General features: G+C 43.3%; 1 long non-coding RNA gene across 1 annotated transcript in view; it reads left to right on the top strand.

Annotated features, from left to right (window-relative positions):
• LOC139599450 (uncharacterized) overlaps positions 1 to 22272 on the top strand; it is a 169025-nt gene extending 146753 nt beyond the window's left edge. Inside the window, exons 3-6 of the long non-coding RNA XR_011682239.1 lie at positions 13459 to 14454; positions 17536 to 17661; positions 19088 to 19288; positions 21690 to 22272. This is a non-coding gene — a long non-coding RNA (uncharacterized lncRNA). The remainder of the gene's footprint in view (positions 1 to 13458; positions 14455 to 17535; positions 17662 to 19087; positions 19289 to 21689) is intronic.
• Positions 22273 to 27600: the final 5328 nt, after the last annotated feature.

The raw sequence follows: 27600 nt of genomic DNA on the forward strand, positions 1-27600 counted from the left end.
AAAGCCAGGGCTTGGCAGGGCAGGATGCAGGTCCATAACTGTTTTTCTCATGTGACCCTGTAAGCTCATCCCCCTGGAGCATCCATCCCTTACACTTTCTAGCAGAGCATCCCACCTCAGGGTCCACATTAGTGTTTGAGGCTGAGCAAAGCTCACTCATTAAGGACAGTGTTGAGTGTTTCTTTCCCTTTATGAAAATAGAAACCCTCTCCTCACAGGATTCATCTTTGAGAGCTCCTTTGTGTGGTTGTTGCCTCCCAGAGCTGCTGTCACGTTTTTCCTGTGCATGTGGGCCTGGTGGTGACCCCCATTCCCAGCCACACCTGGGCTTGCTGATGAGGTTCAGAATGCCTTAAAATAGGTTAATTTGTAGGAAAGTGACAGAAATAAATTGCTGGCACTTTTATGTGCTGATAAGTTTAACCTTTTTTTTTCCCCCCAAGCAGCTAAATTGCCAATCATCCGGAAACACACTGGAGTTCACCCATTACATAAAGGAAGCTGTTAGTCTCATTTAAAACAATATTGACCTTTTTCCTGTCCTTTCCATTTTGACTAAATTACAGGGTACATTTTTTGAAATGTGGCTTTTGTCTGACTTTAACCAGGTGACCCTGATTTTTCCTCCATTTTTTTTTCTCACTTACAGCTTTCAACCTTTCCTTTCTACTTCTAACAGAGTTCTTAGTTTAACCCCTGAGATTTTTAAACCCAGAGATATTAAAAAAAGAGAGTTTGCATGATATAGATATTTTCCAGTTATAAAAACCTACACCTGGAAGCTAAGAAAGCTGAGCTGATGCACCCTGAAATGCCTGGTGTGGGAGTAGCAGGGAGCATTATAAAAATGATTGCAAAGTGTGTCTGTTCTTCCAAATTCAGATCAGTGAGTGTGTGTGAGCTTTCTGTTCTATTCAAAATTAATTGCAGATGCAACATTACCAATAGATTGTCTTCTGAGAGCAAAAACATTCCTGCAACAATGAATTGGGACTTTTTTTTCCTTCTTTTTCTCTTTAAAGCAGGCTATGAGCAGGTGTGGCTCCTTGTAAAAACCAATATAACTCGTTCTGAGAGGGGTATTTTCCTGCACAGAAACATTTTTTAGTTCATTTGGGGCCTTGGGCTGAGCCTCCCAATGGCAGCTTCTGAGGACATGGGAGTGAATACCAGAATACAAGAGTGGAGCTCAAGTTGTTTTTCTTGTACCCAATCCCTCTGATAGCAGTGTGGCCTCACAGATACATTCTATTATGTTTCCTTCATTATTTCCTGAAGACATCTAAAGAGACAAAGGCTCTCTGCTCTGACTTCTTTCCCAGTCAGTGCCCACTGGCCACTTGACACCAACAGCATTTCCATGGACTGAGCTGAAGCTTCAGCTGGGGTAAATCCCTGTATCTCCCTTGCAACAGATGATGGAGGCTTACTTCCATCAGCTGAGGATCTGAACCATCCTCATATACATCCATGAATGTGCTTGTGGCATTTGTTTCTTGTATTAATTTTTCCCTACATAATGCCTAAAAATATTCTCATGTATGTTCTTCTGGCTCTCGGCTCACACAGAAATGTGTCTTGTAATGCCAAACTGAAATTAATACAGGCATTTTTGTAATTCAGACGTATGCTGGTTCTTTATATTATTTTTTCTGAATCACTGAGATGTGAGTTTTTCCTGAGTTGGTCCCATTTTAATAGTTCCAGTGTTTTTTGGAGGAATCCTGCCTTGTAGGAAGATTTAGGATTCCCTGGCAAGGGAAGCATTTGTTCTTCCATTAAACTTCAAATATAAAGGCCTCTTCTGTGGAGCATTTATCCCAGAGGTTTGATGCCACAACACTGAGAGGCCAAAGAGAACACATCTTCCAGCTTTAACCCCATCTCTTCAATATTTGATTAATCTGAATCAGTGACATTGAAAATGGCTTGAAATATTTAATCGTCTAAGAGACATTCAGAGACTAAAGTGCCTTTGAAATCGCCCTGCCAACAGAGAAAATAATTCCTTCAATTGCTTTCTGCTACAATGTTCAACCCATCTGGGAAAATATTTGGGTTGCATTGCTGGCATTTGATTGACTCTCCTGCCAACACCAAAATTTTAATGAGCTACAAAAGGACAAAATATTCCGACCACCATCTCTGTGTTTTGTGACGAGGCCTGGGAGGAGGGGGAGATGCTTTGCACTCATTTGCAGGTGCAGCTGAGGCTGTGGTGCCTACGTGGGCTGCAGGCAAACAAGTTCCTGGGGTTAAGTGGAGTGTGCTCCTGCAGCCCAAACCCTCCTCCAAAGGACAGGAGCATTGCATCTTCCCTTTGGGCTGGCAGACCTGTCAAGATGCTGCCTTGCCAAAAGTTTGGGGATTTTACTTCATTCTAGTGATGCTACTAGTGCAATTTCTTATCTATTGGTTCTCCTTTAGAGCACAGGATCCAAAGATGCCTTTAGAAGCACACGATGCACTGATGTGCACACTGAACTTGCAGAAATGAAATCACCCAGCCTGCTGTACACAGCCTGGAGGCTGGTTTAACTCTGCATTGCTATGTGCCTCCGTGTAAAATTGCCCCGCACAATTATCCAATCTCATGGCAACTATTCAGTTTGCAAAGCAAAAATAATCATGTGATTACCCTGCAATTAGCTGATAGTTACTAATCAATTACATCTGCAGAGTTTGCCTTCCACTGAGGAGGTGTGTGGTGGTGGTTTATGGGTGAGACTCTGTGCCTGCCCCGAGCTCTTCACAGATCTCCACCTTGGTTTGCTCCATGGCTGAGCAGGTGCTGGGGCTGGAGGGAGGAAAATGAACTCTCTGGGTTTGGTGGCAGGAGTCAGACACCACGGTGTTGGCAGGATCTGGGTATGGTGAGCACCATGTCATTCGCATTGGCTGCAAAAATGTGACTGAATGAAGCCGGAGTAAAGAAAGCAAATGCATTCCCAAAATCTTTGGGTATTCCTGTTGCCTTCTCCAGGCTTAGCACAGCCAGGGCTGCTTCATTCACTTCATCACCCTGCAGTAAAAACAGGCACAAAGCAATGTACCTCCCACAGGGACTTATTTACCTTAATATTCCTGGAGGGATGAGCATTACAGTCTGCACATGGGCAAAAAGGAAATTTTCATATGTCCATTGGCAGCGCAGGTTTGTTTTTCCAGCATCTGGCTGGAAACAAGGGATTGGGATACCTGTCACCTTCCCACCCAGCAACACTGTCCAGGACAGGAATATTTGCAATTGGTGAGAAAAGAGGATTAGCAAATACCTTTGAATGGCCACAAAAATCTGAGTCCTACATCTCTGGGTGTACACCCACACGAAACTCTCACAGAACATCTGCAGCTATAGCTGGAATGTTCATTCAGTGCATGGAAAAAGGGATGATTTTGCAATATAAGGAGCAGGGAAAACTGAAGGGGGAAGTGAAGCTACTGGCAGGTTTGAAGAGCAGTTTGATAAATATTTCTGCTGTGAAAGAAGGACATAAGACATGACAAGAATAGAGATGTGTCCATGAGAAGTTAGACAGGAATTGAAGGGGAAGGCTGAAAAGCTTGAGCTTGATGCTGCTGGGGAGAAGTTTATTTTTGAGAGAGAAGGAGGGAAGGAGTGAAAATACTGTGAACGAGAGAGAGGGATAAGCCCTGAGGCTATAAATCAGGAAGAGCCATGCTCCAGGGAGCAAGGGGAGGGAGGCTTGGGCCCTCTGGGCAGAAAGATGTGTGGTCGGGTGCAGAAACATGTCACCTGCCCAGCCAGTCGTGAAGCCTGGCACGACTGCACTGTGGCCCCAGTGCCCCGATCCTGGGTGGCTGCTGCCAACTCCAAGGACCACGGTCCAGCTGGGACAAGGTGGGAAGTGGGGCTGGATGCATGCACACCTGCACAGCGCACAGGATGGAATCCATCCTCCCCACCAGCACCGCTCTCCCTCCCTCCCCATCACCCCAACCTCCTGTTAAGAAAGATCCCGACAACACCATTAAAATGTCCTGCGTCGATTGCAGATTCATTGTTCTCTAAAAGCTAATCCAGGCTCGGGTAAACACAATGGCCCCTTTTCCCCCAGCCTGACGTTTCATTTACACAAGAGCTGAGCCGCCGCACCGGCGCAGCCGTCAAGCATTGATTGTGCTATTCAGCAGGATGGCTCAATAATTACAGCCCCGGATCTCCAAACCCCACCAAAGAGCAGGCTTACCACCGCTAGCCTTTGTTGCTAATTGTCCTTCAGGATACTTGAGATGAATTACTGTGGCTTACATTTTCCTGGTTTTCCTTTCCTTTTCTATTGGGTTAATATAAAGAGAAATCTTTCCACTTAGCGGGGCTGAACGGATCAGACAAGTGTAGCATTGACTGTTGACAGCACTTCATAAGAAAACCCTCTGACGGCAAACTGTCTCATTGATATGTTCAACTTGACACACAGGATTGATTTTTGATTGTTTTACAAAGCTCTCCTGCGCATGTTTTCATTATCAAGGCTGGGCAGTTTTCATACCAACACTTGGAAAATCTTAGAGCTGTTAATATAACTTGACATCATCTATACTGCATCTAATTGTAACAAGTAACCCAACAAATTAGGCTTCTTTCACCAAAGCTCTCCAACATGGACTGCAGCCCTGATTATTCTTTTAGTTTGTTTTGTTTGGGGGTGCATGAAACAGCAGCAACATTATTTCAGTTCAAAGTTTTTAATCCTACTTGTTGTGAAGACAGAATTAGGGCTAAATCCAAGACAGTGAAGTGCCACCAGCACTGAATCTGTGCTTATTCCCAGCATCTTCACCAGGAACTGGATCAGCTCCCGTGCAGACTGTGCTGGGCTGCAGCTCGGGAGGTGATGGCACGCCCGGGAAAGGACATGGTCAAACATTCCCCACACATGGACTGACTCATTTATTCACTTTGAGGTCCCGAACCACCCCTTTCCCATGTCTCCAGGCTCTGATCCACCCTTCCACTTTCTCTTTCCCATCTTTCTCTAACTGTGCTACTTCCTCTCAAGCCTCCCTGATCCTCCAGAAACCCCTGAAAGGGGCTGGGATGTTTCTTTCTCTTTCCCATAGAGTTACTGCACCCCTGTTGATGGGAATCTATGTACAGTAGTGGCCTGGAGCTGATCCCAGCTACCCCTGAAATTTGGGAGGAACCTCCCTCTCTCCTAGAGCAGATTGAAGCCATGGGTTATGGTGGAGTACCGTGATGCTGGGGGTAGCAGGCCCACATAGGGAACAAGCTCCTTTTGCCAGCCTTGTTTAGCTGATACCCTTCGGAAAAAAAACCTGCCTGCACTGCCTTTGCCTTTTTTGAATGCCATATGTAAAAAGGAGGATTGAAACTGTCTAAGCTGAGTTTTAGAAGCAGGAGCCCTCAGTCCAAATGCAAAACTGCTGCTGGTTTTTCTCCCCTGTCCCTGTTATCTGTGGGTGCAACCAGCGGGATCACCCACTCGGGAGCTCAGCAGCACTCGCTGACCAGGCAGCCTAGATTTCACAAGATTGTCTTTTTTTTTTCCTCCAGACACAGGAGAAAAAAAATTCATTTTCCATCACTGTCCCCTCCCCTTCTTTTCCCCAACAAGTGAGCATTTACTATTCCTCAGTGCTGCGCATCATTTTTCCGAGCCCGCAGTGCGATTACCTCAGCTTGGCAGGGGCTGGGAATTTCCACTCCTGAACAAATGCCCATCTTGGTTTTCTTTTTATAAAAAAGCAAGGCCCTAAATAGTGTGTAAGCACTTTCCTGTGGCTGTGCACCCTCTTCATAACCCTTCCACTCGAACAAAGTGATTGTCTGAACTGAAATCGTTTCACTGAGATGATTAAATTAGTTCCTACATGTCAGAGATGTGCAGAGGTCTTGACATTTATATTTGGGTATTAGAGTCTGACATTCAAATGTATTCCTGTTTGAAAACAGTGTAATTTAAAAAGTAGCATAAAATCCATTAATATAATAAGGAGAGATGGCGATGCTTTAATTTGTGTGGGGCTGTGCAAAATTATTCTTTCCAGGGGCTGCAGCAAGGGCAGAGCTCTGCTGGCTGGGCTGGTGTAGGCAGGGGGGATGTGCTCCCCCAGGGCCCCCCAGACACACCAAGACCCCAAATATTACACCCTGGAATCCAGGATAAAGTCAACCATGGGCTGAGATGTCTCTAACCACAGTTGGGTTGTTTTGACAGGATACAATCTGCCATTCCTTCCTGCAGCTTGAAGAACACCTGTGGCTGGGATGTCAAACTAACAACGGGTTATATCTCCAAAGAGGCAAAACAAAAAATTAATCCTGTCCTCAGGGATCCCAGCAAGTGAAAAGTGGTAACACCTATGCAGGCACTTTGTCCCAAATTCATCCAATCTCCCCTGTAAACAGAAACTGACCTGATACTAAGTTCTGAATTGTGCGATGGGAATGCTTAGGCTGTGGGTTGCCATTACTTAGGAACCAAAATTACATGGTTTTTTTAAGTTTGCAGCCTAATAGTACACTTATTTAACAAGTTTATTAAAAAATCCAAATCCCAGTTGTGTATCATGTCTTGGATACCCAAGAAGAGTCTCTTTTTTCCTGGAAAAAAAATTTTTACCACAAGCAGCATTGCCACTTTTCAACATTATTTAGAATGAGTGAATGCAAATGACATTATTCAATTTGCAGCAGCAGTTTCATTCATGAGGTGACATTAACATCTGGTACCTAAAGGAAACATTCTTCACCAACTAAAATAAAAAAAGTCTGATTGATAAACTCCTGACAGCAAATCCCCCACTATGCCAGCAGCAAAGCAGCCCAGCATTTTCATTCTTTTTCATCAAAACAAAATTCTGTGTTGGGATAATCATGTTTTTCCCAGGATATTCATCAAATGCAGGGGGGGAAACGGAACTTAAAGGTCTGAGCTGGAGCACGAGTGCAGAAATGAGCGTGGCTGCATTTTTCTGTCGTGTGGCTGCACATATTTATTATTCTCATCTGCAATATTGATGACCACGGACTGCCCTCGCTGCACATGCGTCTTCCTGCCCTTCCCCTGATTTGCGCAGCTGAAAAGAGCTGGGATTTTTTTTTTAATTGCTGTTTTCTCTTTCAGCAATGAGCAAAATGCCCCATGCTAATGCCGGTTTGTTTTCCCAAGTGAAAAAGAAACAGAACAAAAATAATAAAAGTGGTATAGGAATTGGGGCAGGCCTCTGCCTTCAACAGCAGCCAGGGTGGAGGGACATTGTTCTGGCTGTTAGGAGCAAGTCAGAGCAGGGGGATATATCCTAATTTCAGGGTTTTATTATGCAGAGGCACCCTCATTTTAAAGCAACAGGATAAAACAGCATACAGGATGAAGATTAGGCTTCAAAATAGTGAAAATTGCTCACACAGCTCAGATGGCAGGTATCTCTGTTTTGGAAAAGCAGCTCCTCATTAATGGGTAAAAATGAGCACAATTAGTGTGGATATACATTTGTGTACATGGGTACATGTACATATATATAATACACCCTTATTTTTTATGCACTGCTGGCGTGTGTGTGTGTGTGAGCGTGTGTATATATGATAAGAATAATGAGATAGAACAAAAATGAGGGGACAATTATTCTGATCTTTTGTAACCCAATTCAGCTGGGTAAATTATCATTTTGAGCAGTCTGAAAACAGAAAACTAAGCATAGTAGATGATAGGGAGGCATATTTTTAAAAAAGAATTAAAGAATAAAATGCACAGAGACAGAATGCCATGTTTTGTTATGTCATTCCCTGCCTGCCTTTCTTCATGAGAGAGATTTCAACTTAAATACAAAGACTGTACTTTTAAATAAACAATGAAAATTGAAAATAAGCTTCCTTGTTAAAATATATATCTGTATTTCCATTTCTTCTCTCTTTTTTTTAAAGTAACGCAGTACTGTGAAACGATACCAAAAAAAGAAAATAAATAAATAAAAGAAGGGCATTAGGTATTAGGATTCCAAACGGGATAGTACATCTTTAATGATACATATGATAATTAAAGAATACAATAAACACAATTAGCATATGTTTTAAACAGTTTATTAGTGAAGCTTACCATAAAATCAGAATATATAGAGCTCCAGGGTTTGTTGGGATAACAGCTTCTAATCCTTAGAGTCATAAAATCTCTGGCTTGGAAGAAATGGGCATCTTTAAAATGATTGAATCAGCAGGCCTCGAGTGAAAACACACAAATTAGCAAACTCCAGCAGTTGGGCACCGCGCGAGGCTGCGGCGCTCGGAGGTGAAGTCACCGCTGCCACTGCCCCGGCAGCTCTGATGGAGCTCAGCGGGGATGCGGGGATGCGGTGGACATCGAGGAGATAATGACTTTAACTCCTTCCAGACCACCACGGATATCCAAAAATAAAAAAAAAAAATCAAAAGAAAATTAAAATCGTAATAATAAATAGCAAGAAATTCTAGTTTATTTCACAAGTAGCCATCACGGGGAGAAAGGGAGAATGAATAAGTGATGGGCATAAAGGAGATCACGGGCTCACCAGGCGCTGGGGGTGCTGGATTTGGGCTGCCCTCCCTCCCTCCCAGATATCAGCAGCGTCCCTGCAAGGCAGAGCACAGGGTGACAACGGGGACAGAGGGTGGGTGGCCCCCACCCAGGGGGTGCGGGAGAGCTGGGACCCAGGGGAGTCACTGCAGGAATTGCTGGGAGCTTAAAACTGGAATAATTCCATTCTCCCAGTCTGGACAGGGCTCTGGCCACTCACACAGCAGACAAACACTCCTGGCAGCCTCACTTTGTATCTCCTGCTCTTGCCTTTTTCCCTTCCAATCCCCCTTTATGTCTTCTTTTCTTTCTAACTTCAGCTGAGTTGGGTTTTTTTTCTGCTAATGATTAACATATAAGCTCTTTACCTTCATCTCCCTACTGCAGAGATAATTTCTTCCCTCCTTTGTTATTTGTTTGTTTGTTTGGAGGGGGCGAGGATGAGTTTAATCCTGCAGTTGGGAAATTTCAGGTTTCTTTCGAGCAGCAGGGAAGGCTTTGGATGAGAGTCGGTGTGGGCTGAAAGGAATGAAGCTCTGCAGAATTGGGGTTTTTTTTTTAAGAAAAGGGGCAAACTGTCAACTTTGTGATGACTCCTCATCAGTTGTGATGACTCCTCATCAGTTGTGATGACTTCCCAGCTCTGCAGCAAAGGAGAATAGCACTCAAGCAATGTTTGAACACATTCTTATGGGGAAATTGGGGTGTTTGGATCCTGAAATTAGATCTGAAGACAGCCAAATATCTCAATTAAGATGAGAGTTTCACTCAAATGAAGGCATTTCACGTTTTCTCAGCTCCTGGTCTTATCTGAACCAGCTTTTCCTGCTGCATGGCAGAACTGGTGGGCACAGTGCTGCTCTGCTTCAGAGACCTGCCTGCTAATTTGGGTGGGAATGCTGAAAACCCTTGTCATGCATGGGGACAGCACATTGCTTTATGTTTATCCCATGCTTGGAATTTATGTTGATATTATTTTCCAAAACTTTTACCTGGACCTCAAGTCCAGGAGGTGGAAGTGCTTTATTGTAGTCATGCCAATCCACCATGTAAGCCACTTTTTGCCCCAGATATTTGTCTGTTTTTGCCCCATATAAGTCTAAAGACAAAAGGAACAAGCTGGAGGAGAAATGAAGGTCCAAAAAGATGAAGTGACTTTGCCAAGGTCAAACAGCAGGATGGTGGCAAAGGCAGGAATATAAACATGAATTATATTGTCACTCTGCTAGAAAAAGAGGTTGAAATGCAGCTCATTTTTTTGCTGTAGTTTAGACCCAGCTTGACGTATTTGACCTCTATTCAGCTGGCCAAGGTCCAGGGAAACAAATATGAAAAATAGGATTTTCTGTCTACTCTGGGGAAAGACATGAAGGTAAACTAAAATGTGTCAGGGGTTAACTCCACAGCACTGGAGTTTAAGCAAACCAAGGGCTGAGTCAGGGTCTGGTTAACCGGTTTTTCTATTGACTGCATTGGTTTTGAGTTACATTGAAAAGGATAAAGAAATTTGGCCCAGGGGCTGGGGAGGAGGGGAGGCAATGCAGCAGCAGCCATTTGTTGTTGTAGTGTTCCCCCACTGCCATTTCTGCACTGGTCCATTGCTGTCAGTGCCTGACAGACACCAGGCTCAGAGCAGGGACTGCAGGTCCAGCCCCAACACCTGAGTTTTAGCTCCATCTCCAGTTTTCAGCAGAGGAATTCAGCATCCCAAGGAGCATTCACAACAGACTGACAGGGAAGAGAAAAAAAAGAGATGTTTGGAATTTGGCTCAGCCTGTAAAACCCTCACTTGTGCTGGCCCTTACCTGGAGGAAGGTTGTGCAGACCTCCAACCCTGCCTCCTGCTCCTTCTGGGGAGGAGTTCACCCCCTGGGAGGTGTAAGATGTGTGCAACCCCCTGATCAAGGGCTGTAAAACTGCTGGCCCATGAGGATTGCATGATCTGTGTGCCAGACATGACTGGAGTGGAGCTGGTGGCACTGGAGGGACCTGACTCTGCTCCCTTTGGGCCACTTGCCCTCCCACATTCCCTGTGGTGGGCACAGGGGCACTGGGGTAACACTGCCACACTCAGCTCCAGAACATCCTCCAGGAAGAATTAATCTGGATCAAAATCAGAAATAGAATTCAGTGTTGGCTGCCACTCTCTGCTCTTGCCATAACAGAGAAAGCCATGACATTTTGTAGAACTTGAGAATTTAAGGAAAATATTTTCAATAAGGATGTGTGCACTGCTCTCTTTATCATCCAGGTATTTATTTTTCTTAAACACGTGGCACAAGTATTTTTCCATTTTGAATATAAGGTCAATTTAGCATATGCAGAATATTTTCCTGTTCACTTTCCATTAGCATTTTATATTTATTAGTGAGAAACTAAAAAATAGTGGATACTGAATTCAGCTAAAAACCAATTCTACACTGAATATTTAACAAAGACATGACTTTAAACTGTGTTAGTTATTTTTATAGGTATTCTAAAAAAAATACCATAGAGTTTATTACCTAACCCATATCACACAGAATCTGACATTTGGATGTTGAGGGCTCATATGTATGTTAAAACAGTGAGAAAATATGCACAGAAAAATTTCAAGGCTTCTGTAAAATAAAAATAAAATCCCCAGAAATTTATTTTGTGACCCAACTACACTGCAAATTGAAAAATTGACAGTGGTGGGCAGCCTGTACACCAACATTCATCAGCTTGGATCCTCTGCACAGGCTCTTAGGATGCTCTATCACAGATTAATGTCTCTCAGCAAAGAACCTGCTATAAAAAAACAAGGCATGCAGCTGATAAAATTAATGAAACAAATCATTGTTGTAAAGCATTTGGTGAGGTGTGAATTTGAAAACTAGTTTCCTGATATTTGTAAAATAAACAGAAATTAATATCCATTAATAGTATCATAATGATCTTAACTGAGAATGTTGAACTGTTGCCTGTTTTGTTCTTTTCAACTGCAGCATCTCGCTGCAACTGTTTTCATGGCTGGGGAATAATCTGCTTGTGTATTCTGTAATGATACAAGAAATAAAACACAATAGGAGGAATAAAATCTGAATTCCCTTCTCAGCAAAGAGTAATTCCACAATCCATATATTTTTGGTAGCTTGCCTATATAAGGTGCAGAGCTTTATTTCCTAGACCATTTTCACTGCCACCTCGAGCTGGGCTCACAGGAGGAAGCAATTCTGCTTCATAAAAAAAACTTTACCCAAATCTTAAAATGGCATTGGGTGATCCTAAATTTCCTAAAGGCTTGGAGGGTGATGCAGCTGCTGTGGTGGCTTCCCTATGGGACGTGGCCTTTCCCACCAAGGATGGTGGGTTTCAGATCTTCATATTTCTTGGTAGCAGAGTTACCTTCCAAGCCAGATAAAATGTGAAAACTCCAACATTTTCCATGAGAAATAGCTTATTTGTGTTTCTGCAGATAATGCAGTAGCTTGCTGGTGAAACTAGGCACTGCGTGGACTGAAGTTAAAATACCAATACGTCACAAAGTGAAACCATGGAAAGAAAAAAAGGGAATTTCTTATCTTCATCAGAAGCAATACAGCACGGGTTCACATCCCGATAGTTTTTACATTGTCATTCACCAAAGGCAAACAACCTGGTGCCAGATGGTGCCAATGGGTGAAGGGACAAGGGGGTTCAGACACCCAGGAGAGAGGACAGGCCCAGTCCAGCCCTTTCTCAGTGCCAATACCACAGAGCGGCAGCTTTGTCACGAGGAAGCCTCAGCAGCAAGATGGGAGAGTTTTAGCTTTGGCTTCCATGCTGTCCTCTGCAGTTTGCTGGGTCCCACATTAGTGTTTGCACGCCTGCCCACACAGGGAGGGAACATATGTTTTGGATGGGATCCTCTCTTTGAAAATGTGTTTTTGAAGCAAAAACAAATGTTAAACATTCTCTTAGCAAATACCTCCTTTTAAAAGCCTCTCCTCGTCTATCTCATGCAGACATGAGTTAGTGTCTGTCCACCACATCACCATTAATGGCTGTGCAAAGTGTCCAGTAGCCCCGCTCCAGAGGGACTGGAATTTATGGGGATAACTGACTTTTCACCCCATTGGCTCAGCAACCTCATTAATTTGGCCTCAATCAAAATATTTCATCCAACCTGAAAAAAAAAACCCAACATGTTTTATCTCAATATTTCTCAACCACTTCTATCACTGCTCCCAAGATTTTAGACATCGTTTTAAGATAAAAAACCTCTGAAACATTTCGTTTTGGAAGTGTGGAAGCGAAACTTTTTTTAGCCCCTCTTTCAGCCTGCCACGTTGCCATATTTACCACGGTGCTAACAGTTGTCAGAGATTATCTGGCTGAGTCACAGCTTTTATGGGCTCCACTCTGGTCCTAGAGACGCGAAGCAGCTCCTCTGCAGCCCAAGGTTTATGTTGGCATAAGCGAGATCAGAATTCGCCCTTCTGTTTACCATTTAGCTGAATCACCCCATCACAGACCAACTGTCATCTGTCACTCCATACTTTTAATGGTACATTGCACTGATGTTGTCTATTTTTTCCCTGTCCCAGCAGCCCTGTCACTCTGGTATGTGCTAATCTCTTCTTCCAGGCTTCTGTTGGATCTCTTAATGACAGTGCCACTGCAATTTAAGGTTGTTTTATTTTTTTAATATAAAAAAAAAAAAAAAATTACAATAGAGACTTTGGGGAGCTGGAAGCAGAATCAGATTTGCCCTGTAACTCAGGCTACAGACTATACAGACCTTGGGCTTTTGGAAGTGCCTCCCAGGATGTGTTTTATCCATCCAGTCTCAGGCATGGCATCATCTGGGGAGCAGAGGAGGAACCCCCCTTCCACCACCAGAGCACAGCCACAGCTCTCCATCAAAGTTCATAGCAGAGAATTAATTAATCTTAAAACTGCAATCTCTTCCTCATGCCAGGGCCTCTCTGCAGCTCTGTGCTCCTACAGCCAATGGACCAGAAATCTTTTCCAAGTGCTTGGTTTCCTTGGGGCCCTGGTGGTGACAGAGCCTGGCTGCTGATTAACCCATGTGCTGACAAGGGACGCGCGTCCCCTGCAACATGAATCACGTATCCTTTCCATGTTGTGACAAACAAAACAAGGAGAGAAATGCCTTGCAAAAGGCAGTTAGGCTGTGGGAGGAAATGCCCACCCTGGGCAATAAAAAATATTTCAGTGTATTAAGATTGTTCCCTGTTTTTCCCAGAGGTGCATGTGGGAGTGGAGGGGATTAAAGCTACAATAATATTCTGTGAGTTTTACATTTGTATGTGGTTAGATAGGTCAGCTAATAGTTTTAGTCTTTTTTTATTATTATTATTATTTTTGCAAACACCTAGGAAAAGATTCTGAGGTTCTCTTGTGGCCTCTCCAAAATGTATGTGAAACAAGCAGTAACACCAAGCAGTGAATTAAGTGTGAAGTAGCACTTTAATATTACAGGCAGTGCTTGTGAATATGAACCCTTTTGGGGATCCCCACTTTTTCTGTGGGCAAAGGTTTTTCTCCCTGCAAAATGCAAGTTAACAATTCGCTGTTCTGGAGAGGCCAAGTCCCACGTGCAAATTGTTTCACTGCTTTGACTGCTGCATGTCTGCAGCATGGGGTGTGCAGAGCTTGAAGAGGCCCATCTGCTAAGGGAAATAATCCTGTGTCATTGCAAAATATGTTTCTGGGTGTGCGTGCATTTCTCTGTGCTCCTTCTTTGTCATGATGCCTCGGTTTAATTTAAATACATGTTTCACTTCTCTCCATATTTCAGGTTTATTGCAGAGTATGAAAATCAGGAAGCTTTTTGTTCACTTCATACATCTCTTCCAACAAAGCCAGACATCCGAATCCGGCACAGACTCCAGAGTGATTATTGTTACACATGATCTATGGAGCAGATAAATTACAACTTGATTTTTATAAGGTATATTGAGCCTGCAGGCTTCAGCAGAAACAAAAACAAAACAAAACTCAAAACCTTGGTTTAACTAGTAATTTGAGGAAATATGACAAACCTGACATGGAAGTCACAGAGCAAATAAATATGCACATCCATCATTTTGTAAAATAATGCCTTCACTAGAGAGACCTCTGCTTGCTGCAGTCTGCAGTGTAAAATTTCTTCATGGTTTACTGGCCTCAGATCCTGCTACACAGAGAATCAAGTTAGCTATAGTTGAAAGAAACAATTCTGTGTAAGAAAAACAGTGTTGTGCAGTAAAATAGTGCACATATCAATCATGTGAGTGAAAACTAAGTTGGTTTTAGGATACATTATAATATTCTTGGAATGTTTAGAGGTGTTTTTTATTCACAGGCTAAAATGATTGGAGACTCTTTACCTTCATTGTGAAATAATCCAGTTCCTAGAAATAAAATCACCCAGTGGTTATTGCAGATAGAAAATCATACTTCATACAAAATACAACAAAAGGCGGTTTCAGAGTCATCTTCTGAGCAAAATAGTTTTGTTGGTGCACTGGAAAGGAATAACACACAATTCTCCCTTCAGGAACTGGCTTTTGGTACCAACTCTTTTTCTTTGTAGCTTGCCAATAGTTGGAAGGTTTTGTGTGAAACTAAAGAACACCATCAGTGCCCTTTGCATGAGATCTGCCCCTCAAACTGTCCCCTCCCTGCAGACTCAGGAGCTGCAGTTTTCCCTGGGTTGGAGTTCACAACACAGCAAAATTTACCCTCTCAAAGAGGAGGCTGTGGTTTGGGCACTGACAGGGGTGTCGCCTTTGACACCTGGAGGAGGGTTTTACTCAGAGTTTAGGGGTCAAATCCAACAATTTATGTCAAACTGTTTCTGGATAAAGCACAAAACAGAGGCAAAATGCTCCACTCCTAAAGAAGTGTCTTTGTCAAAGGCACAACTCTTTTCATGCTCCATTCCTGCTCCAGCGTGTCCTTAGAGATTTCTCCATTTCCAGGGGTGCTTCTTGGAGAGGCAGGATGGAGAGGAGCCAGGTCACCAGCACACAGAACCATGCAAAATGCACAACACCCACAGCCCAGAGAAGGAGATGCTGCCCCACACAAAGATGTGGGTCTGGGGCCTCCCAGGTAGAACAAGACCTGGATCTGTGCTCTGTCTCCACTTTCAGAGAAATTCCAGTGCCTGGAAGAGAGCAGAAGAGCCTTTGTGTGCAAGTTCCCAATGGTTCAGGTGTACCAACCACAAACTGAGTGGCTCAGCCACACCAGAACTGCTGCAAATCTGAGGATACACGGAATTACTGCTGTGGGTAGCAGAGAGCTCTAACACCAAAGCTGGAGTGCCAGAAAGGGAAAATCGATAGATCCAGTAGGTCTTCAAACAGATAAGGGAGAAGGGCTGAAATCCCTTTTGAAGTGTTGATCTGACCCATGGAACCTGGCTGGAAGTCTGCAGGAAAGTGTCTAAACTGGACCAGGAATCTGCCCCTTCCACCCTTAACCACAGGACTGTCCTAGATGCACAACAAAGACAGTGGTCAGAAAAATAAGCCTAAGTTTGACCTCTACAGAAGCTGTTTTAATCTGATCTTATAGGTTTTGGTACCTAGATATGACCTGTGTTGGTCTGATCCTACAGTTCTTGGCCAGGCAAACCTTACTTGGATCATAGTTTATATGAAGGGTCCATCATCTGCTTCCAGGTGTCTTCCAAGCTGCACCTTGCAGTTTAAAAGCCAAGTGCACTTTCACTCCTCTCAGCATTGCAAAGCCAAAACGACTGGTTTGTGCTTCACCCATAAAATTGCCAGCTAAATATTCATTCTGGAGTCATTACTCCAGGTGTTTGTCAAGGAAGATGTACAAAGCAGCCAGAACATGTTTAGCATTTCATGTACCAGGCTGAGCTGCAGGAGTGACAGGTTGAAAAATCTTGTTTGGACTCATAGACTGAAACCGTTTAATATAGAAGTCACTGGTGGACTATAAATATGGAAAGCCAGTGTGCCACATTTTTATAGAATCCCCATTCTGCATGTCTTTTAAACATATTGAAACTTCAGAGAAGCTGTTGAAGTTAAACTCACCAATTTTTGCTTCAAACATCTGCAGTTCTTCAATGGGGAAACCTTCAGAAGCTCAAATGCCTGGACAAAATACACTTTGTTTGAATGTGCACTTAGATTAACTGATCCCACAAAAGCCAACTCTGTTCATTTAGGCCAGGAATTACCCCATTTGCTCACATAATCTCAGCAATTACATGTTCATCTTTTTTTAAATATCAGACCTATGGTGTGATTTACGTGGTATGTGATCTTTTAACTTAACCTCAAAGATATTAATCTTTATTAAAGGGTATGAGAGGCAAAGAGGGGGAAGAGAAGCCAGTGACAGATACTCTGACAGTGAGGAAAAGTCATTTATAAAGTGAACATCAGTAAACATTAGGAGTGACATATTGATATCAGCAGCCAGGAAATGGCTGACCGAGCTAGGATGAGGTATTACACTTTAAATTGTAGCAACCATATTTTTTTTCCCAAGGTTGATCTTTTATATTTTTTAAAGAGAAATTTACTATTATGCCTCCTACTTCCCGTATGGTAAAATGCCAGAAATTTGACTGAGATTTACTTAAAGTGACAGCAATGCCCCATTTTGTCCAAGAAAGATGATCACTAAATGTCATGTCTATCTACTCTCATGTGGATCACTTATTTGACATGTTCATGTCTCAGCTTCATAGCAGTGTGCAGCATGTTTCCTGGTGCTCTGAGGCAGTCTGGAATCTTTGTGGTGAAAACCTGAGCTGGCCAAAGGCAGTTCATCAAAATAAATAAATAATGTGGTTGGGATTCCATTGCAAGGGTGTCAGGCCAGAAAAAGGCATAAAAAAGCCTCACAAAACCAGACCAAGAGCGTATGCTTCTGGTCAGGCTGCCAGAAGGCCATGCTGGTGGGATGCTCTTGCCATCTCAGCTGAAGTAGAACCACAGCAAAAAGCAAATATCAGTGTTTAAATACAGAAAATAACTTCATACTCTTTCATTTATTTTTTTAGGAAATCTGGAAAATGGCACACTCTGAACCAGGGCAGAGTGTGGATTTTCCCCCTTTGCTGAATTCCTGGAGGAAGAGATGCAAAACCCAGCTGGATGTGAGGGAACCATCAGCACGAGCTCCTGAGGTGGGGAGCCCATTTAAATCTTCTTTGCTGAGCCTCAGATGTGACCCAAGCAAAGCAAAATGGAAAGCAAGGCAGAAAGGCTTTTTGCACAAAATGGAACAGAAGTCATGAATAATTAATGGATTTCTACCTTCTTTGCCATTTTAACTTGTCTTTCTTAGTTCTTATTGCCTTCCAGTCCAGAAATGTGTCTGTAGATTAATTCATGCATGTTTTGCAGCAGCAAGTCAAGAATTAGGGTGTGTGCTGGAGATGTAACCTCCCACTAGACCCAGCCTGATTCAGCAGTCTCCCAGCCAGAGCCAGGGAATGCTCTTGTACAGATCCAAGCTCTGGGAACCTCTCAGCAAGGCCAAGAGCTCTTTTTCCCATTTTCTTCTAAAAATTTCTACCAGTCCTGTCTAAATACAGAAGTTAATAATCACAGAAAGAGCTTAAGATCTGAAGGCAAGGATATAAATACATGTCATGAGAAGGACACACCTTTGCTTTGTTCCAGCACCGGAGGTTCACAGATTGCCATATATTTATTCATTTTGGAGTGCAAATACTACAGTAATGAGATACAGTGAGAATATTTAGTCCTGGCTTATCCTGTTGACTGCCCTGTGCTATCAGTGCAGTCAAACCCTCAGTCAAGTGTGTTTCATCAGCCAGGCTAAGGGAGGCTCTGTAAAACCCCAAGTTTTTACTCTCAGCCTTTCCCTTTGATGCCCAGCTGCCAGCTCCCATGTGGGCACTCACCTCAGACACAGTTTAACTCCCAGAAAACCTGCAGGAGCAGCAAAATCAGCTCAAAATGCATCCTATGTAATAAGCAGGGGTTTTTTTTGGTTTTGTTTTTTTTTTTTTTTTAGTGTATGGTGGAAGATTAAAGCCATTCTAAATGAAAGAAGAGTGTGTAACAGGGTACAAGATTTCTAAATATGTGGCACATGTCAGCAGGCATTACAAGAGTGTCTTTAGGTGAGCCTTTGATATCGACTGCTGAATAGTTCAGTCAGAGAGATGCTACCAAGCAAGAGTTTCACTGCCTTGATTTGTTTTCCAGCTAAAATAAATCTGAATAGAATAGACTTAAATTACCTGTGATTTTTCTGTCTTTAAAAGGACACATAAAAGCTCACGAGATCACTGCGCTCCCTGGGGAATAAAAAAAAAGGGAATGGGAAAAAGAAACCAGGAAAACCATGAAAGATTCATTTTAATGGAATCCAGGTTTAGCTGTTTCATATTTAATAATGTTTAATATTTCATTTACTACTGGGGACTCACCTTTTTCAGAAGAATGTAAGATTCAAGGCACTATTGTGCATTAAGATTTTATGTCTGACTGTAGCAATATTATACGGGTTGGCATTGGAGCTGCTCAAGCCTTATGCAGAAAGCCTGGAAGCAACAAGGTTTCTTTCTTTTTTTCCTACAGCCAAAATAAGAGCTGAAGCCCCAGAAAGTGGTGGGGTAGAGCTGTGAATCCTAGCAACAGGCGGGGAAAGAACTGTACGTTTCTTCACGTCCTCCAAGTGTTGGTGCCTTCTGGTACATCATTGACAGGAAGAGACACAGACCATGGAAAGGCCCTCCTTGCTGATGCATCAAGAAAGGGCACATTTTTCCAGTGGGATGGGTGAGTTATTGCATTTTTGGGGGAAAAACAAGCAAAGCAACACTCCACAGTTCGTGCTGTTGTTGCAGTTGCACTTTCCTTCATCACAAGGCACTGCCTTTTGGTGCAGGGTTTTGTTTTCAATTTCTGTGCTCTTAGTCTTTTTTTAAGCCCTTCTCAGTGATAATGTGGGCTTTTCTTTTTAAGTGAATTATGAAAATTTGCACTCAAAAGTGTGAGCATAGGGTTCTGCCAGAAAAATCCATCATTCTGTGGCCTGCAATGAAATCATGGGTGATAAAAGCTACCACCCATGTTCAGCAGAAAGGGAACTGAAACCAGAGCACTTTTCCTGGAAGAAGAGGCTCCTGTTAAATATGCAGCAGTCTTGTCTTGCCAATATTAAACTAGCTTTTCTTCCTAAAGAACCTGTCAATACAGTTTGACCTCTCTCTGTGGATATTCTTCAGAGCCTGAAGCACTCAGATAATCTGAAACAGTTCCCCAGTACCATCCTGGGGGGGTGGGTTTCAGTCAAAGAAAATGTCTAGGACAAAGAGCAAGGTGGGATTCCAGACTCCTTGGTCCCATCACTGTGCTCAGAAATCCACCATTTCCCAGCTGATGCCAGTTTGTCTGGGTTTGCCACCAGTTTTGCTCTTGGGAGAAGCTTGCAGACTCTTAGGAGCTTTGCCTGGATGTAAACTGTGGGAAGAGGGGCGTGGAGAAGAGCTGGGGTTGTGTAACATGGCCTGCTGCTTCTGTTAAAAGAATACATTTGTGGAAAGCAGCACCAGTGGGTTGCTGCCTTGGACTGGGCCAGCTGCTGCAAGATGAAGCACAGCCCCAGACAGAAGGTTGCAGCAGAATAGAAAGATTTGGCTCCCAGCTCCCACAGGGAGGGTCCTACAAGCTCTTCTGCCTTTTGGGACATGTTCAAAATTCACCCCCTTCCTGGAGCAGCTCCCTTCAAAATTTTCTAAAAAGCTTTCTTGCCAGGAGAGGGAAAGTTTCTTTTATTATTAGGGTTTTTATTTTTTTTTGCTCGCAATTTCAGTCTCAGACCTCATTGAAGGGCTCTGGCATTTGCATAACTTCCCACGGAAACTGAATCAATGTTTGACATCATGGAACAGAATCTCAGGCGTGATTTAGCATTAGTAAGCCACCAGTCATCAGCACACTGTCATTCCCCTATAGCTGACATCTTAATAGAGTCAGCCTCATGCACACACATGTTCACCAGCAGCAAATTCTTCTGCTCTGGCCATGCAGGAGCTTTTCTTTTAACATGGGCTTGCACATATGAACATCCAAAAGACACTGGTCCAATATGATCAATTTTCAGGGCTCCAAATGCATTTTCCCTTTAGGTAAGAAGGCAATTTTAAGTCCTCTTAAATAATTGAAGATACTCCTGATACAATCAAAAGTCAAGCTCCCCAAGATGAAAATGTCTGGATGATGAATAAGTTAATGGAACTAAAATCCCAGTCGTGGCTGATTAGGGGACCAGGAGAGTTTATCAGAGATGGGAATGTACAAGTCCAGTCACAGCCTGACCTTGTAACGAATGAGAGCTGAAAAGCAATTAATTGAGAAATTATCAGGGAAAAGCGAAGTTGTATGGTTGGTTAGCTAAAGCAATATGTCAATGGGCCAGGGATTGATTTGCCTGGAATACCTCAAGGTCTCTGTTCTGATGATTCAGGACTTGAAGGAACTGGCCCGAGCCAAGCAATAAAAATAAAACAGGGTCAGGAGAGGGAGTCATCAGTCAGCACTGGGGATCATGTATTATTTAGCTGGTAGTTAAGGGAAATTATCAAATAGGAGCAGACTTTAAACCCAAGTTTTTTCCCCATGGGAGGGGAAATGAAGGGAGGGAAAAGAAAATGTTCCTGTGTACCAAGGCTCACTGTCCTCAGCTCAAACACTGAGCCTGGGAGCTGGGTCCTGGGAGCTGTGGATGTTCACAGAGAGGGATGATCAGTCCTGACAGTGGGCATCATTTATTGCTGAGCTATTTCCTCCCTTCCTGCTGCCAGCAAGCTGCACAGGACCTCTGCCCCCACCTCCAGTGTCTGCCCACTTAAACCTTGACTATTTAAACTCATCCACACATCAGCTTCCCACATCCTACACGTTTGGGAAACTCTTGGTGGGACCACAACTTGTGCGTGTTGATCTGAGCTGCAAAATGTGTCTGCAAACAGAGTTCTGCTCCTTCAAGGATGAGTATGAAACACCTTGAATGAGACTGTAGTATCCTGTAGCTCAGGAGAGCAGCAAAGCAAATGAAAACAGCAAAACAAATTATATATAAAGTCTTCTAGAAAGATCAGTGGGTTGGGTGAGAATAGCTGTGTCTTGTCTTGTGACAATTCACTAAATAACACTAAACTCTGTCTCTCCCTTGCAGAAGAAAGAAGAAAGCTCCCACAGAACCAGCCAGTGCATGTTTCATGGCAAGATCAGGGCCTCAGACACCACAAACTCTTCCTTTTTGGGATCAAGATCCTGAGATGCTGCAGAAAATTTTTTGTTGGAAAACTGCAGCTAGCTTTCCCATCACTTCAAGGAAGGACAACGCTTCAAGTTCTGTTTGTTTTGGTGGGTTTTTTTTAATAGAAAGGCTTTCTAAATACTTCAGACTTGATACTGGGTCTTTTTTTATCATGTCCCCCACTAATCAAAATTACAACAAAGCTATGATTTTAGCTTGTTTCATTTCAATATGTAACAAATACAAGAAACTCCAATATTTCACTGAAAATAGCCATTGCTGATGCAAAACCAGGTTTCTAGAAGGAAATTCCAACAGCAGCTGTGAGATAAGGGAACAGCTTTATCCCACTGCCTATGGACATATCTGAACACATTTCTGGGACTCACAGCATGTCACGCTCCATGTAATGCATTTTCCATTTGTCCTGACCTGAGAGCTTGGCATTCAAGGAGCAGATCCCCAAGTGAATTCATCAGGAGGAATAATAACCAATGCATGAGTTTGGGCTGCTGGGCCAGCAGATCCATCCTGCAGTTGTCAGTGTGCTGAAATTCAGGGTGGCACAAATGCAGCCTCCTTTGATTAAGGACCAGAAGGACACAGCAAAATTTTCCCAGTCTATTTTATTGAAATGCAAGAGAAAGGATTCTTTTTTGGGGATTGCATCATTCCTCTCCTCTGAGGCCAAGTTGCTGCCCAGTCTCAGTTCAGCATCTGGGAGTTTAGGAGGTGGTGGTGGAGGTGCTGAAATATCCCAGCCTTAATCACCTATTATCACCTTATGATAATTTAAAAAGCTGATTCCAAATAAATCCTCTTTGGAGCAGGTCCTTGGCTGGCCCTCTGCTCTGCAAAGTGCAAACACAACCACCCCCAGTCAAACCAGTGGAATCCCAAATGCGACCTCAGGTTGCATGAAGCCGTTAGCTGGGTATAATCACTGGGATGGAATAAAGTCATTTTGTTCTGCTAGGAATCAGGAGATCTTTTTTTAGAGCATCAGGCTCCACAAAAGGTGTGCTGGACTGCACTCTGATCTCACAAAGTTGGGGGAAATTCAGAGATTTGGCCTCTTTATTTTCTTTTCTGCTTTCAATGGCAATCAAAGACTTTCAGTATAAAGGCTGTGATGCTTTAAGATTGTCACAACGAGGAAGGGCAGGAAAATGCCCAGTCTGGAGTCTGACACAGTTTCCATTGTAAATTAAGTGAAGAAAGCCCAGCAAAGGCATGAAGTCGTTCACACCAGCAGTACTTTTGTATAGCAGTGCTGGTGTGAGCTTTTGTGAGACTGAGCCCTCCCAGGAAGGGGGAGATGGTCAAGTACCCCTGGCTCCAGGAGCCACTGACCCACACCCAGGGCTCTGAAGGAGTGGGGTGTGTTCCCAGCTCTCCCAGACATTTCTTACACAGGTTCAGTTAAACCATTCAGCTCCTTTTTTTCCTCCATGTCTTGTTGAATGTGAAATCATCCTATTTTCATTCCCATTCACCTGATGGTGGGTGGGATCACAGTCCCAGGCACCACTGCAGTGGGGTGTCTGGGAGCACTGGTGTATTTGCCCACCCTCACTTGCAACAGCAAATTAATTTATGTTTGTGATTCTCTGGGGAGAAGGAAGCCATTCAAGCAGGTAGGCTCTGGAGGTCTAGGCTTTAAAATATTGGCCTCAAAAAGAGCTTGGTATGAGAGACAGGCTTAGTTACATCTCTACATCCCACATTTGGGCTGGTTGCTGTTGTTGCAAAGGGTTAACAGACACTGCAAAACAATTTCTAGGATGAAGTGCTAAGATTTAGTGTACTGAATTAATTCTTAAATTAGAACAGGGGATTTGCACATGGTTTCTAAGGGAAATTATCTTCTGGGTAAAATTAATACAGGAGATGTTTCAACATCTGGGATGGCATTATTATGAGCAATGATTACCCAGACATTGCCAAAAGAAAGAGATCACAGTAAACTCTTTCTCTTCCCAAGCAAAGTAAGCTCCTCACCCTGAAGGGAGGAGAATATTTGCAGAGCCTTGGCTTATTTGGAAATGCACAAGAGGATTCTGCATGAGGAAAAGGCAGTGTGCTTTGCTGATGGATGGTTGGGAAGCAGAAGTGCAGGCAGGGAAGGTTCTCTCTGCAGGTGGGCTCCAGGCACCCGCCTGCCTCCCTCTCCTCTGAGCTCCTCATCAAAAAAAGGTGCTTAATGCAGTGCTACAGCTGCCCAGGTGCTTAATGTTGGGAGGTTAAAGAGGAAACACACTGGCAGATGTGACCTGGAAAACCTCCAAAAGGGAGGTTGGTCCTTCCCTCGTCACCCAGAGACCACAGAACTCATCCAAATGCCTCATCTTCCTCCAGCCTTCAGAGGGGCAGCTTTTCCCTGGCGAAATTTTAAATAGAGCAGAGAGTAAAGCCAAAGCAAGACCTGCATCAAAACAATCACACCCCAGGAGGAGCTCATAAATATTTATTTTCCTTCAGTCTATTTCATTTTGTCAGGAAAAGAGGAGGGCGCTTGAGTGGGAAAAGGAGACCAGTGGCCCAGTGCTCCTTTCACAGGGAAAAACACCAATGTTTAATTTAAAAGGGCATAAATATAAGAGAAATGCCTCTTTACTCTCGTGTTAGTAGCTGGCTATTAAATTACATCACAAGTGCTACGTGTGGGACCAGGCGAGTGCATGGTTATTTCTGTCTCTAAACCGGAGTGCAAGTCTCAGCGTAATTACTTTGGATCCAAGTGTAATTACCAACTGATCTGCAGGAACATACACAGCAGTGACATCCATCCCAGGCAGCATTAGAGCCTGATGATAACACAGCATCATTAACACAGCTTAGCACTTCCCTCCGTGGCTGCAGGCCATGGTTTTCCTCGGCAAGGGCTCGCCCAGGAGCCACCTGAGCTGCTGCCCCTGCCTGTGCAGGGCTGGGAGCAAATCACTCAGACAACAGCAAACATGATACCCTAATCATGGCAAATTAGGCTGGGACAGAGGGTTTTTTTTTTTTCCCCAAGATGGATCCCCTTGTTTTGGTATTTCTGCAACCTGCCCCTGTTTTTACCCTAAAGTCCATGATGAGAAGGAGGGTGCTGAGTCCCTCTGGGATCACCACCTTTTTGTTTGGCTTTCTTCTGTTTTATTCTGCTTTACTGTGACAGCATCATGCTCAGATTTTGGAATATTTTCTCAAGAGTTCACAGCTCATCTGTTTCCTTTTGGAAGACAGTGGGTATAAGGATTTTCTTTTCTGTATTCTTTATCTTCTTTTTTTTTTTCCCAAGGCTGGAAGCATCACAACAAGTAAACAACCTATTTATTCTGATGGTCTTGGAAGCTTTCTCTACACCTCCAAGAAGGTCAGAGAAATGATTCAGAAAGAGAAAAGGAGAGGAAAAAAAAATCCTCCTTTCTTTTCATAATTGCCTGTTTTGTTACCACACCTTAGTCCTATAGTGTTTCAAAGACAATGCAATAGACCAGTGTAGGAATGAAGATGCACTAAAGAAAAATAAAACTGATTTATTTTTTCAAGTTGGTGTTTTCAGGTACTTTTAGTTGTGTCCATTCTAGCTCATAAACACAAACAAATTAAGAGATAATAAAACATAAATTGACATAATTTCCTGTAAGAAGTACAGAACCTAAGATTATGCAAAAAAGCAAGAAAATATCTCCCAGCTCCTGTGGGTAGGATTGTATTTGCTCCCAGCTCAGGGTCAGTGATGGTAAAGTGAGATTGACAGGGTAAGTAACCCCTGAAGGAGGTTTTCCATTTTGGTCAGCCCTGCTAAGCCATGCTTGCTGATTTGAATGAGCTCAGTTGCACAGAGAGATCTTCTTTTTTTTCCCTGATTCTGCTCATGTGTTGGTTTTATCTGAGCAGCTCCGCAGATGTCAGTGAGACACATTTTGTTTTGAGTTACATCAGCGTAAATCACAACTGATCCAGTGAACTCAGAGATACCCTCCTTGCAGTGAGAGCTGTGACACCAAGAGTTTGGTGCCATGGTATTGTGACAGCTTAAAGCCCTTCCACGAGGAAACAAAGTCAGGCTCAGCTCTGTCCTGGAACACATTACAAAGCATGTTTGTTATTGCACAGAAGACAGCATTTGCCTTGGCTGCGAACAAGAAACCCAGATCTGTAACAGCTAAGATTTCATCTCTACCATTTATCCAATGAGCTTCCCAATCCTCTTGCACAGATAACCTGCTGCTAACATAGCAGTCAAGATCAGAGCACTTAATCAATCACTCACTGAGGACAAACATGCGTAATCTAAATTAGAACAAACCCAGGCATATTTTATATGACAGCCGTACAGATTTTTAAGAAAAAGCATTGGCAAGAAAATTGCATGAGAACAAAATTGTTTTGTGTTTATGCTTAAAGTGGTAGATTTCCTAAAAGCTTCTGTGGCATTAGGTAGCCTTGAATATACAGGGGCAAAATTCTACTTTCACTGCTTTCACTTCCACATTTTCATCAATAAACCAAGGATGCATTTTGTCCCTCTGGCTCTGAAGCAGAAATCCTGCTGCAGACCTCAGTATGATGTAGAGTCCTTCTTAAAAACCTTTCATATTTTATGATCACTGTCAATTCTCTTATGATCAGTGTTGGTTCAAGCTTTCATGAATCAAAAATCAGCTCGTGGAACGCATCTTAGAGCAACCTATTTGTCTGCAGGTAGCAAAGGGAAGTGGTGCTTTGAAGAATAAACCCCTCTGCCTTCAGAACGAAGCTCAAGCTGCACAGGAGGCTGGAGCAACTTACAGATTCTATTCAGGCTCCTCTCTGGGCATGCTGGGTGACCTTGTGTTCTCCCATTTTCCTCTGGGGGAGATATTATTTATCCCTGATAATAAAACACAGGATTCTTCAACTGCAACTCGTGGTTTAATCTATTGTGTCAACTTACACAAGCTCCCTTGGAAAAAAAGAAAGATCAGAGGCAACAAAAGGAGTAAAAAATGAAGCATCTTTAACTGAAGTCATACAACTTTCATCTGAGGTCAGGCCCACGTTGCCCTGACTCTGCAGGGTGGGATCTCCAGAGAGGAGCATCCCAGAGATGGCCTTTGAGAGTGGGTGGTAGCTCTTGCACAGTGCCCATCAGGCTTGGAGGCCCCTCAGCTTTGGGTACAAACCAAACAAGCAGCAGGAGGGCTGAGCCCAGCCTCTGACAGGGCAGCCAGCACTGGCTAATGAAAGGAGGAGTTCTGAAAAAATGCTGGAAGTATCTGTGCAAACATCCCTTCTCCATGCACCTCTGCAGATCAGGCCCTAAAAAGAATCCCTCTGTTGAAGTTCTGTCTCTGCTTCTCCAGAAGAAGAAAACGGTCCCACAAAAGTTCACACATCACCAAATGTCCCATGGAGACTGAATTTCAGTTTATTGCCCTATCTTGGGACACCTATTTCAGTTCCTGCATGAAAGCAGGTCTGATCCAGAGTGCAGCAGGACTTATTTGCTCTCCTCTGACTTGGTTTTGGAGGGACCAGTGAGATTTTCCAAGGACAACTGTTAAATTCTTCTCCCAGTCAGCTTGCTGAGGTGAGGCATTGCCATCAGCACTCTTGGCATGGGCAGGTTGGATCAAATTTGTTAGGGAGATGTTGGTAAAAGCAATGACCTAATATTGCAATTAAAGGCAATGGTGAATACCTATTCCCAGAAAAGTCTGGGAAAAGCAATACAGGGGATTTTGGAAAATTTATCTTGGGTGTACAAGCAGGGATTAGTAAGCCTACTTGCTTATTTTTGCACCCAGAGGTCAATTATGGATTTTACTTGGGTCTCTCAGCTGCAAAGGTCAGA

The sequence above is a fragment of the Agelaius tricolor genome, unplaced genomic scaffold, assembly GCF_023055355.1.
Source record: "Agelaius tricolor isolate 1412-34295 unplaced genomic scaffold, bAgeTri1.0.p SCAF_23, whole genome shotgun sequence".
In the NCBI taxonomy this organism is placed as follows: domain Eukaryota; kingdom Metazoa; phylum Chordata; class Aves; order Passeriformes; family Icteridae; genus Agelaius; species Agelaius tricolor.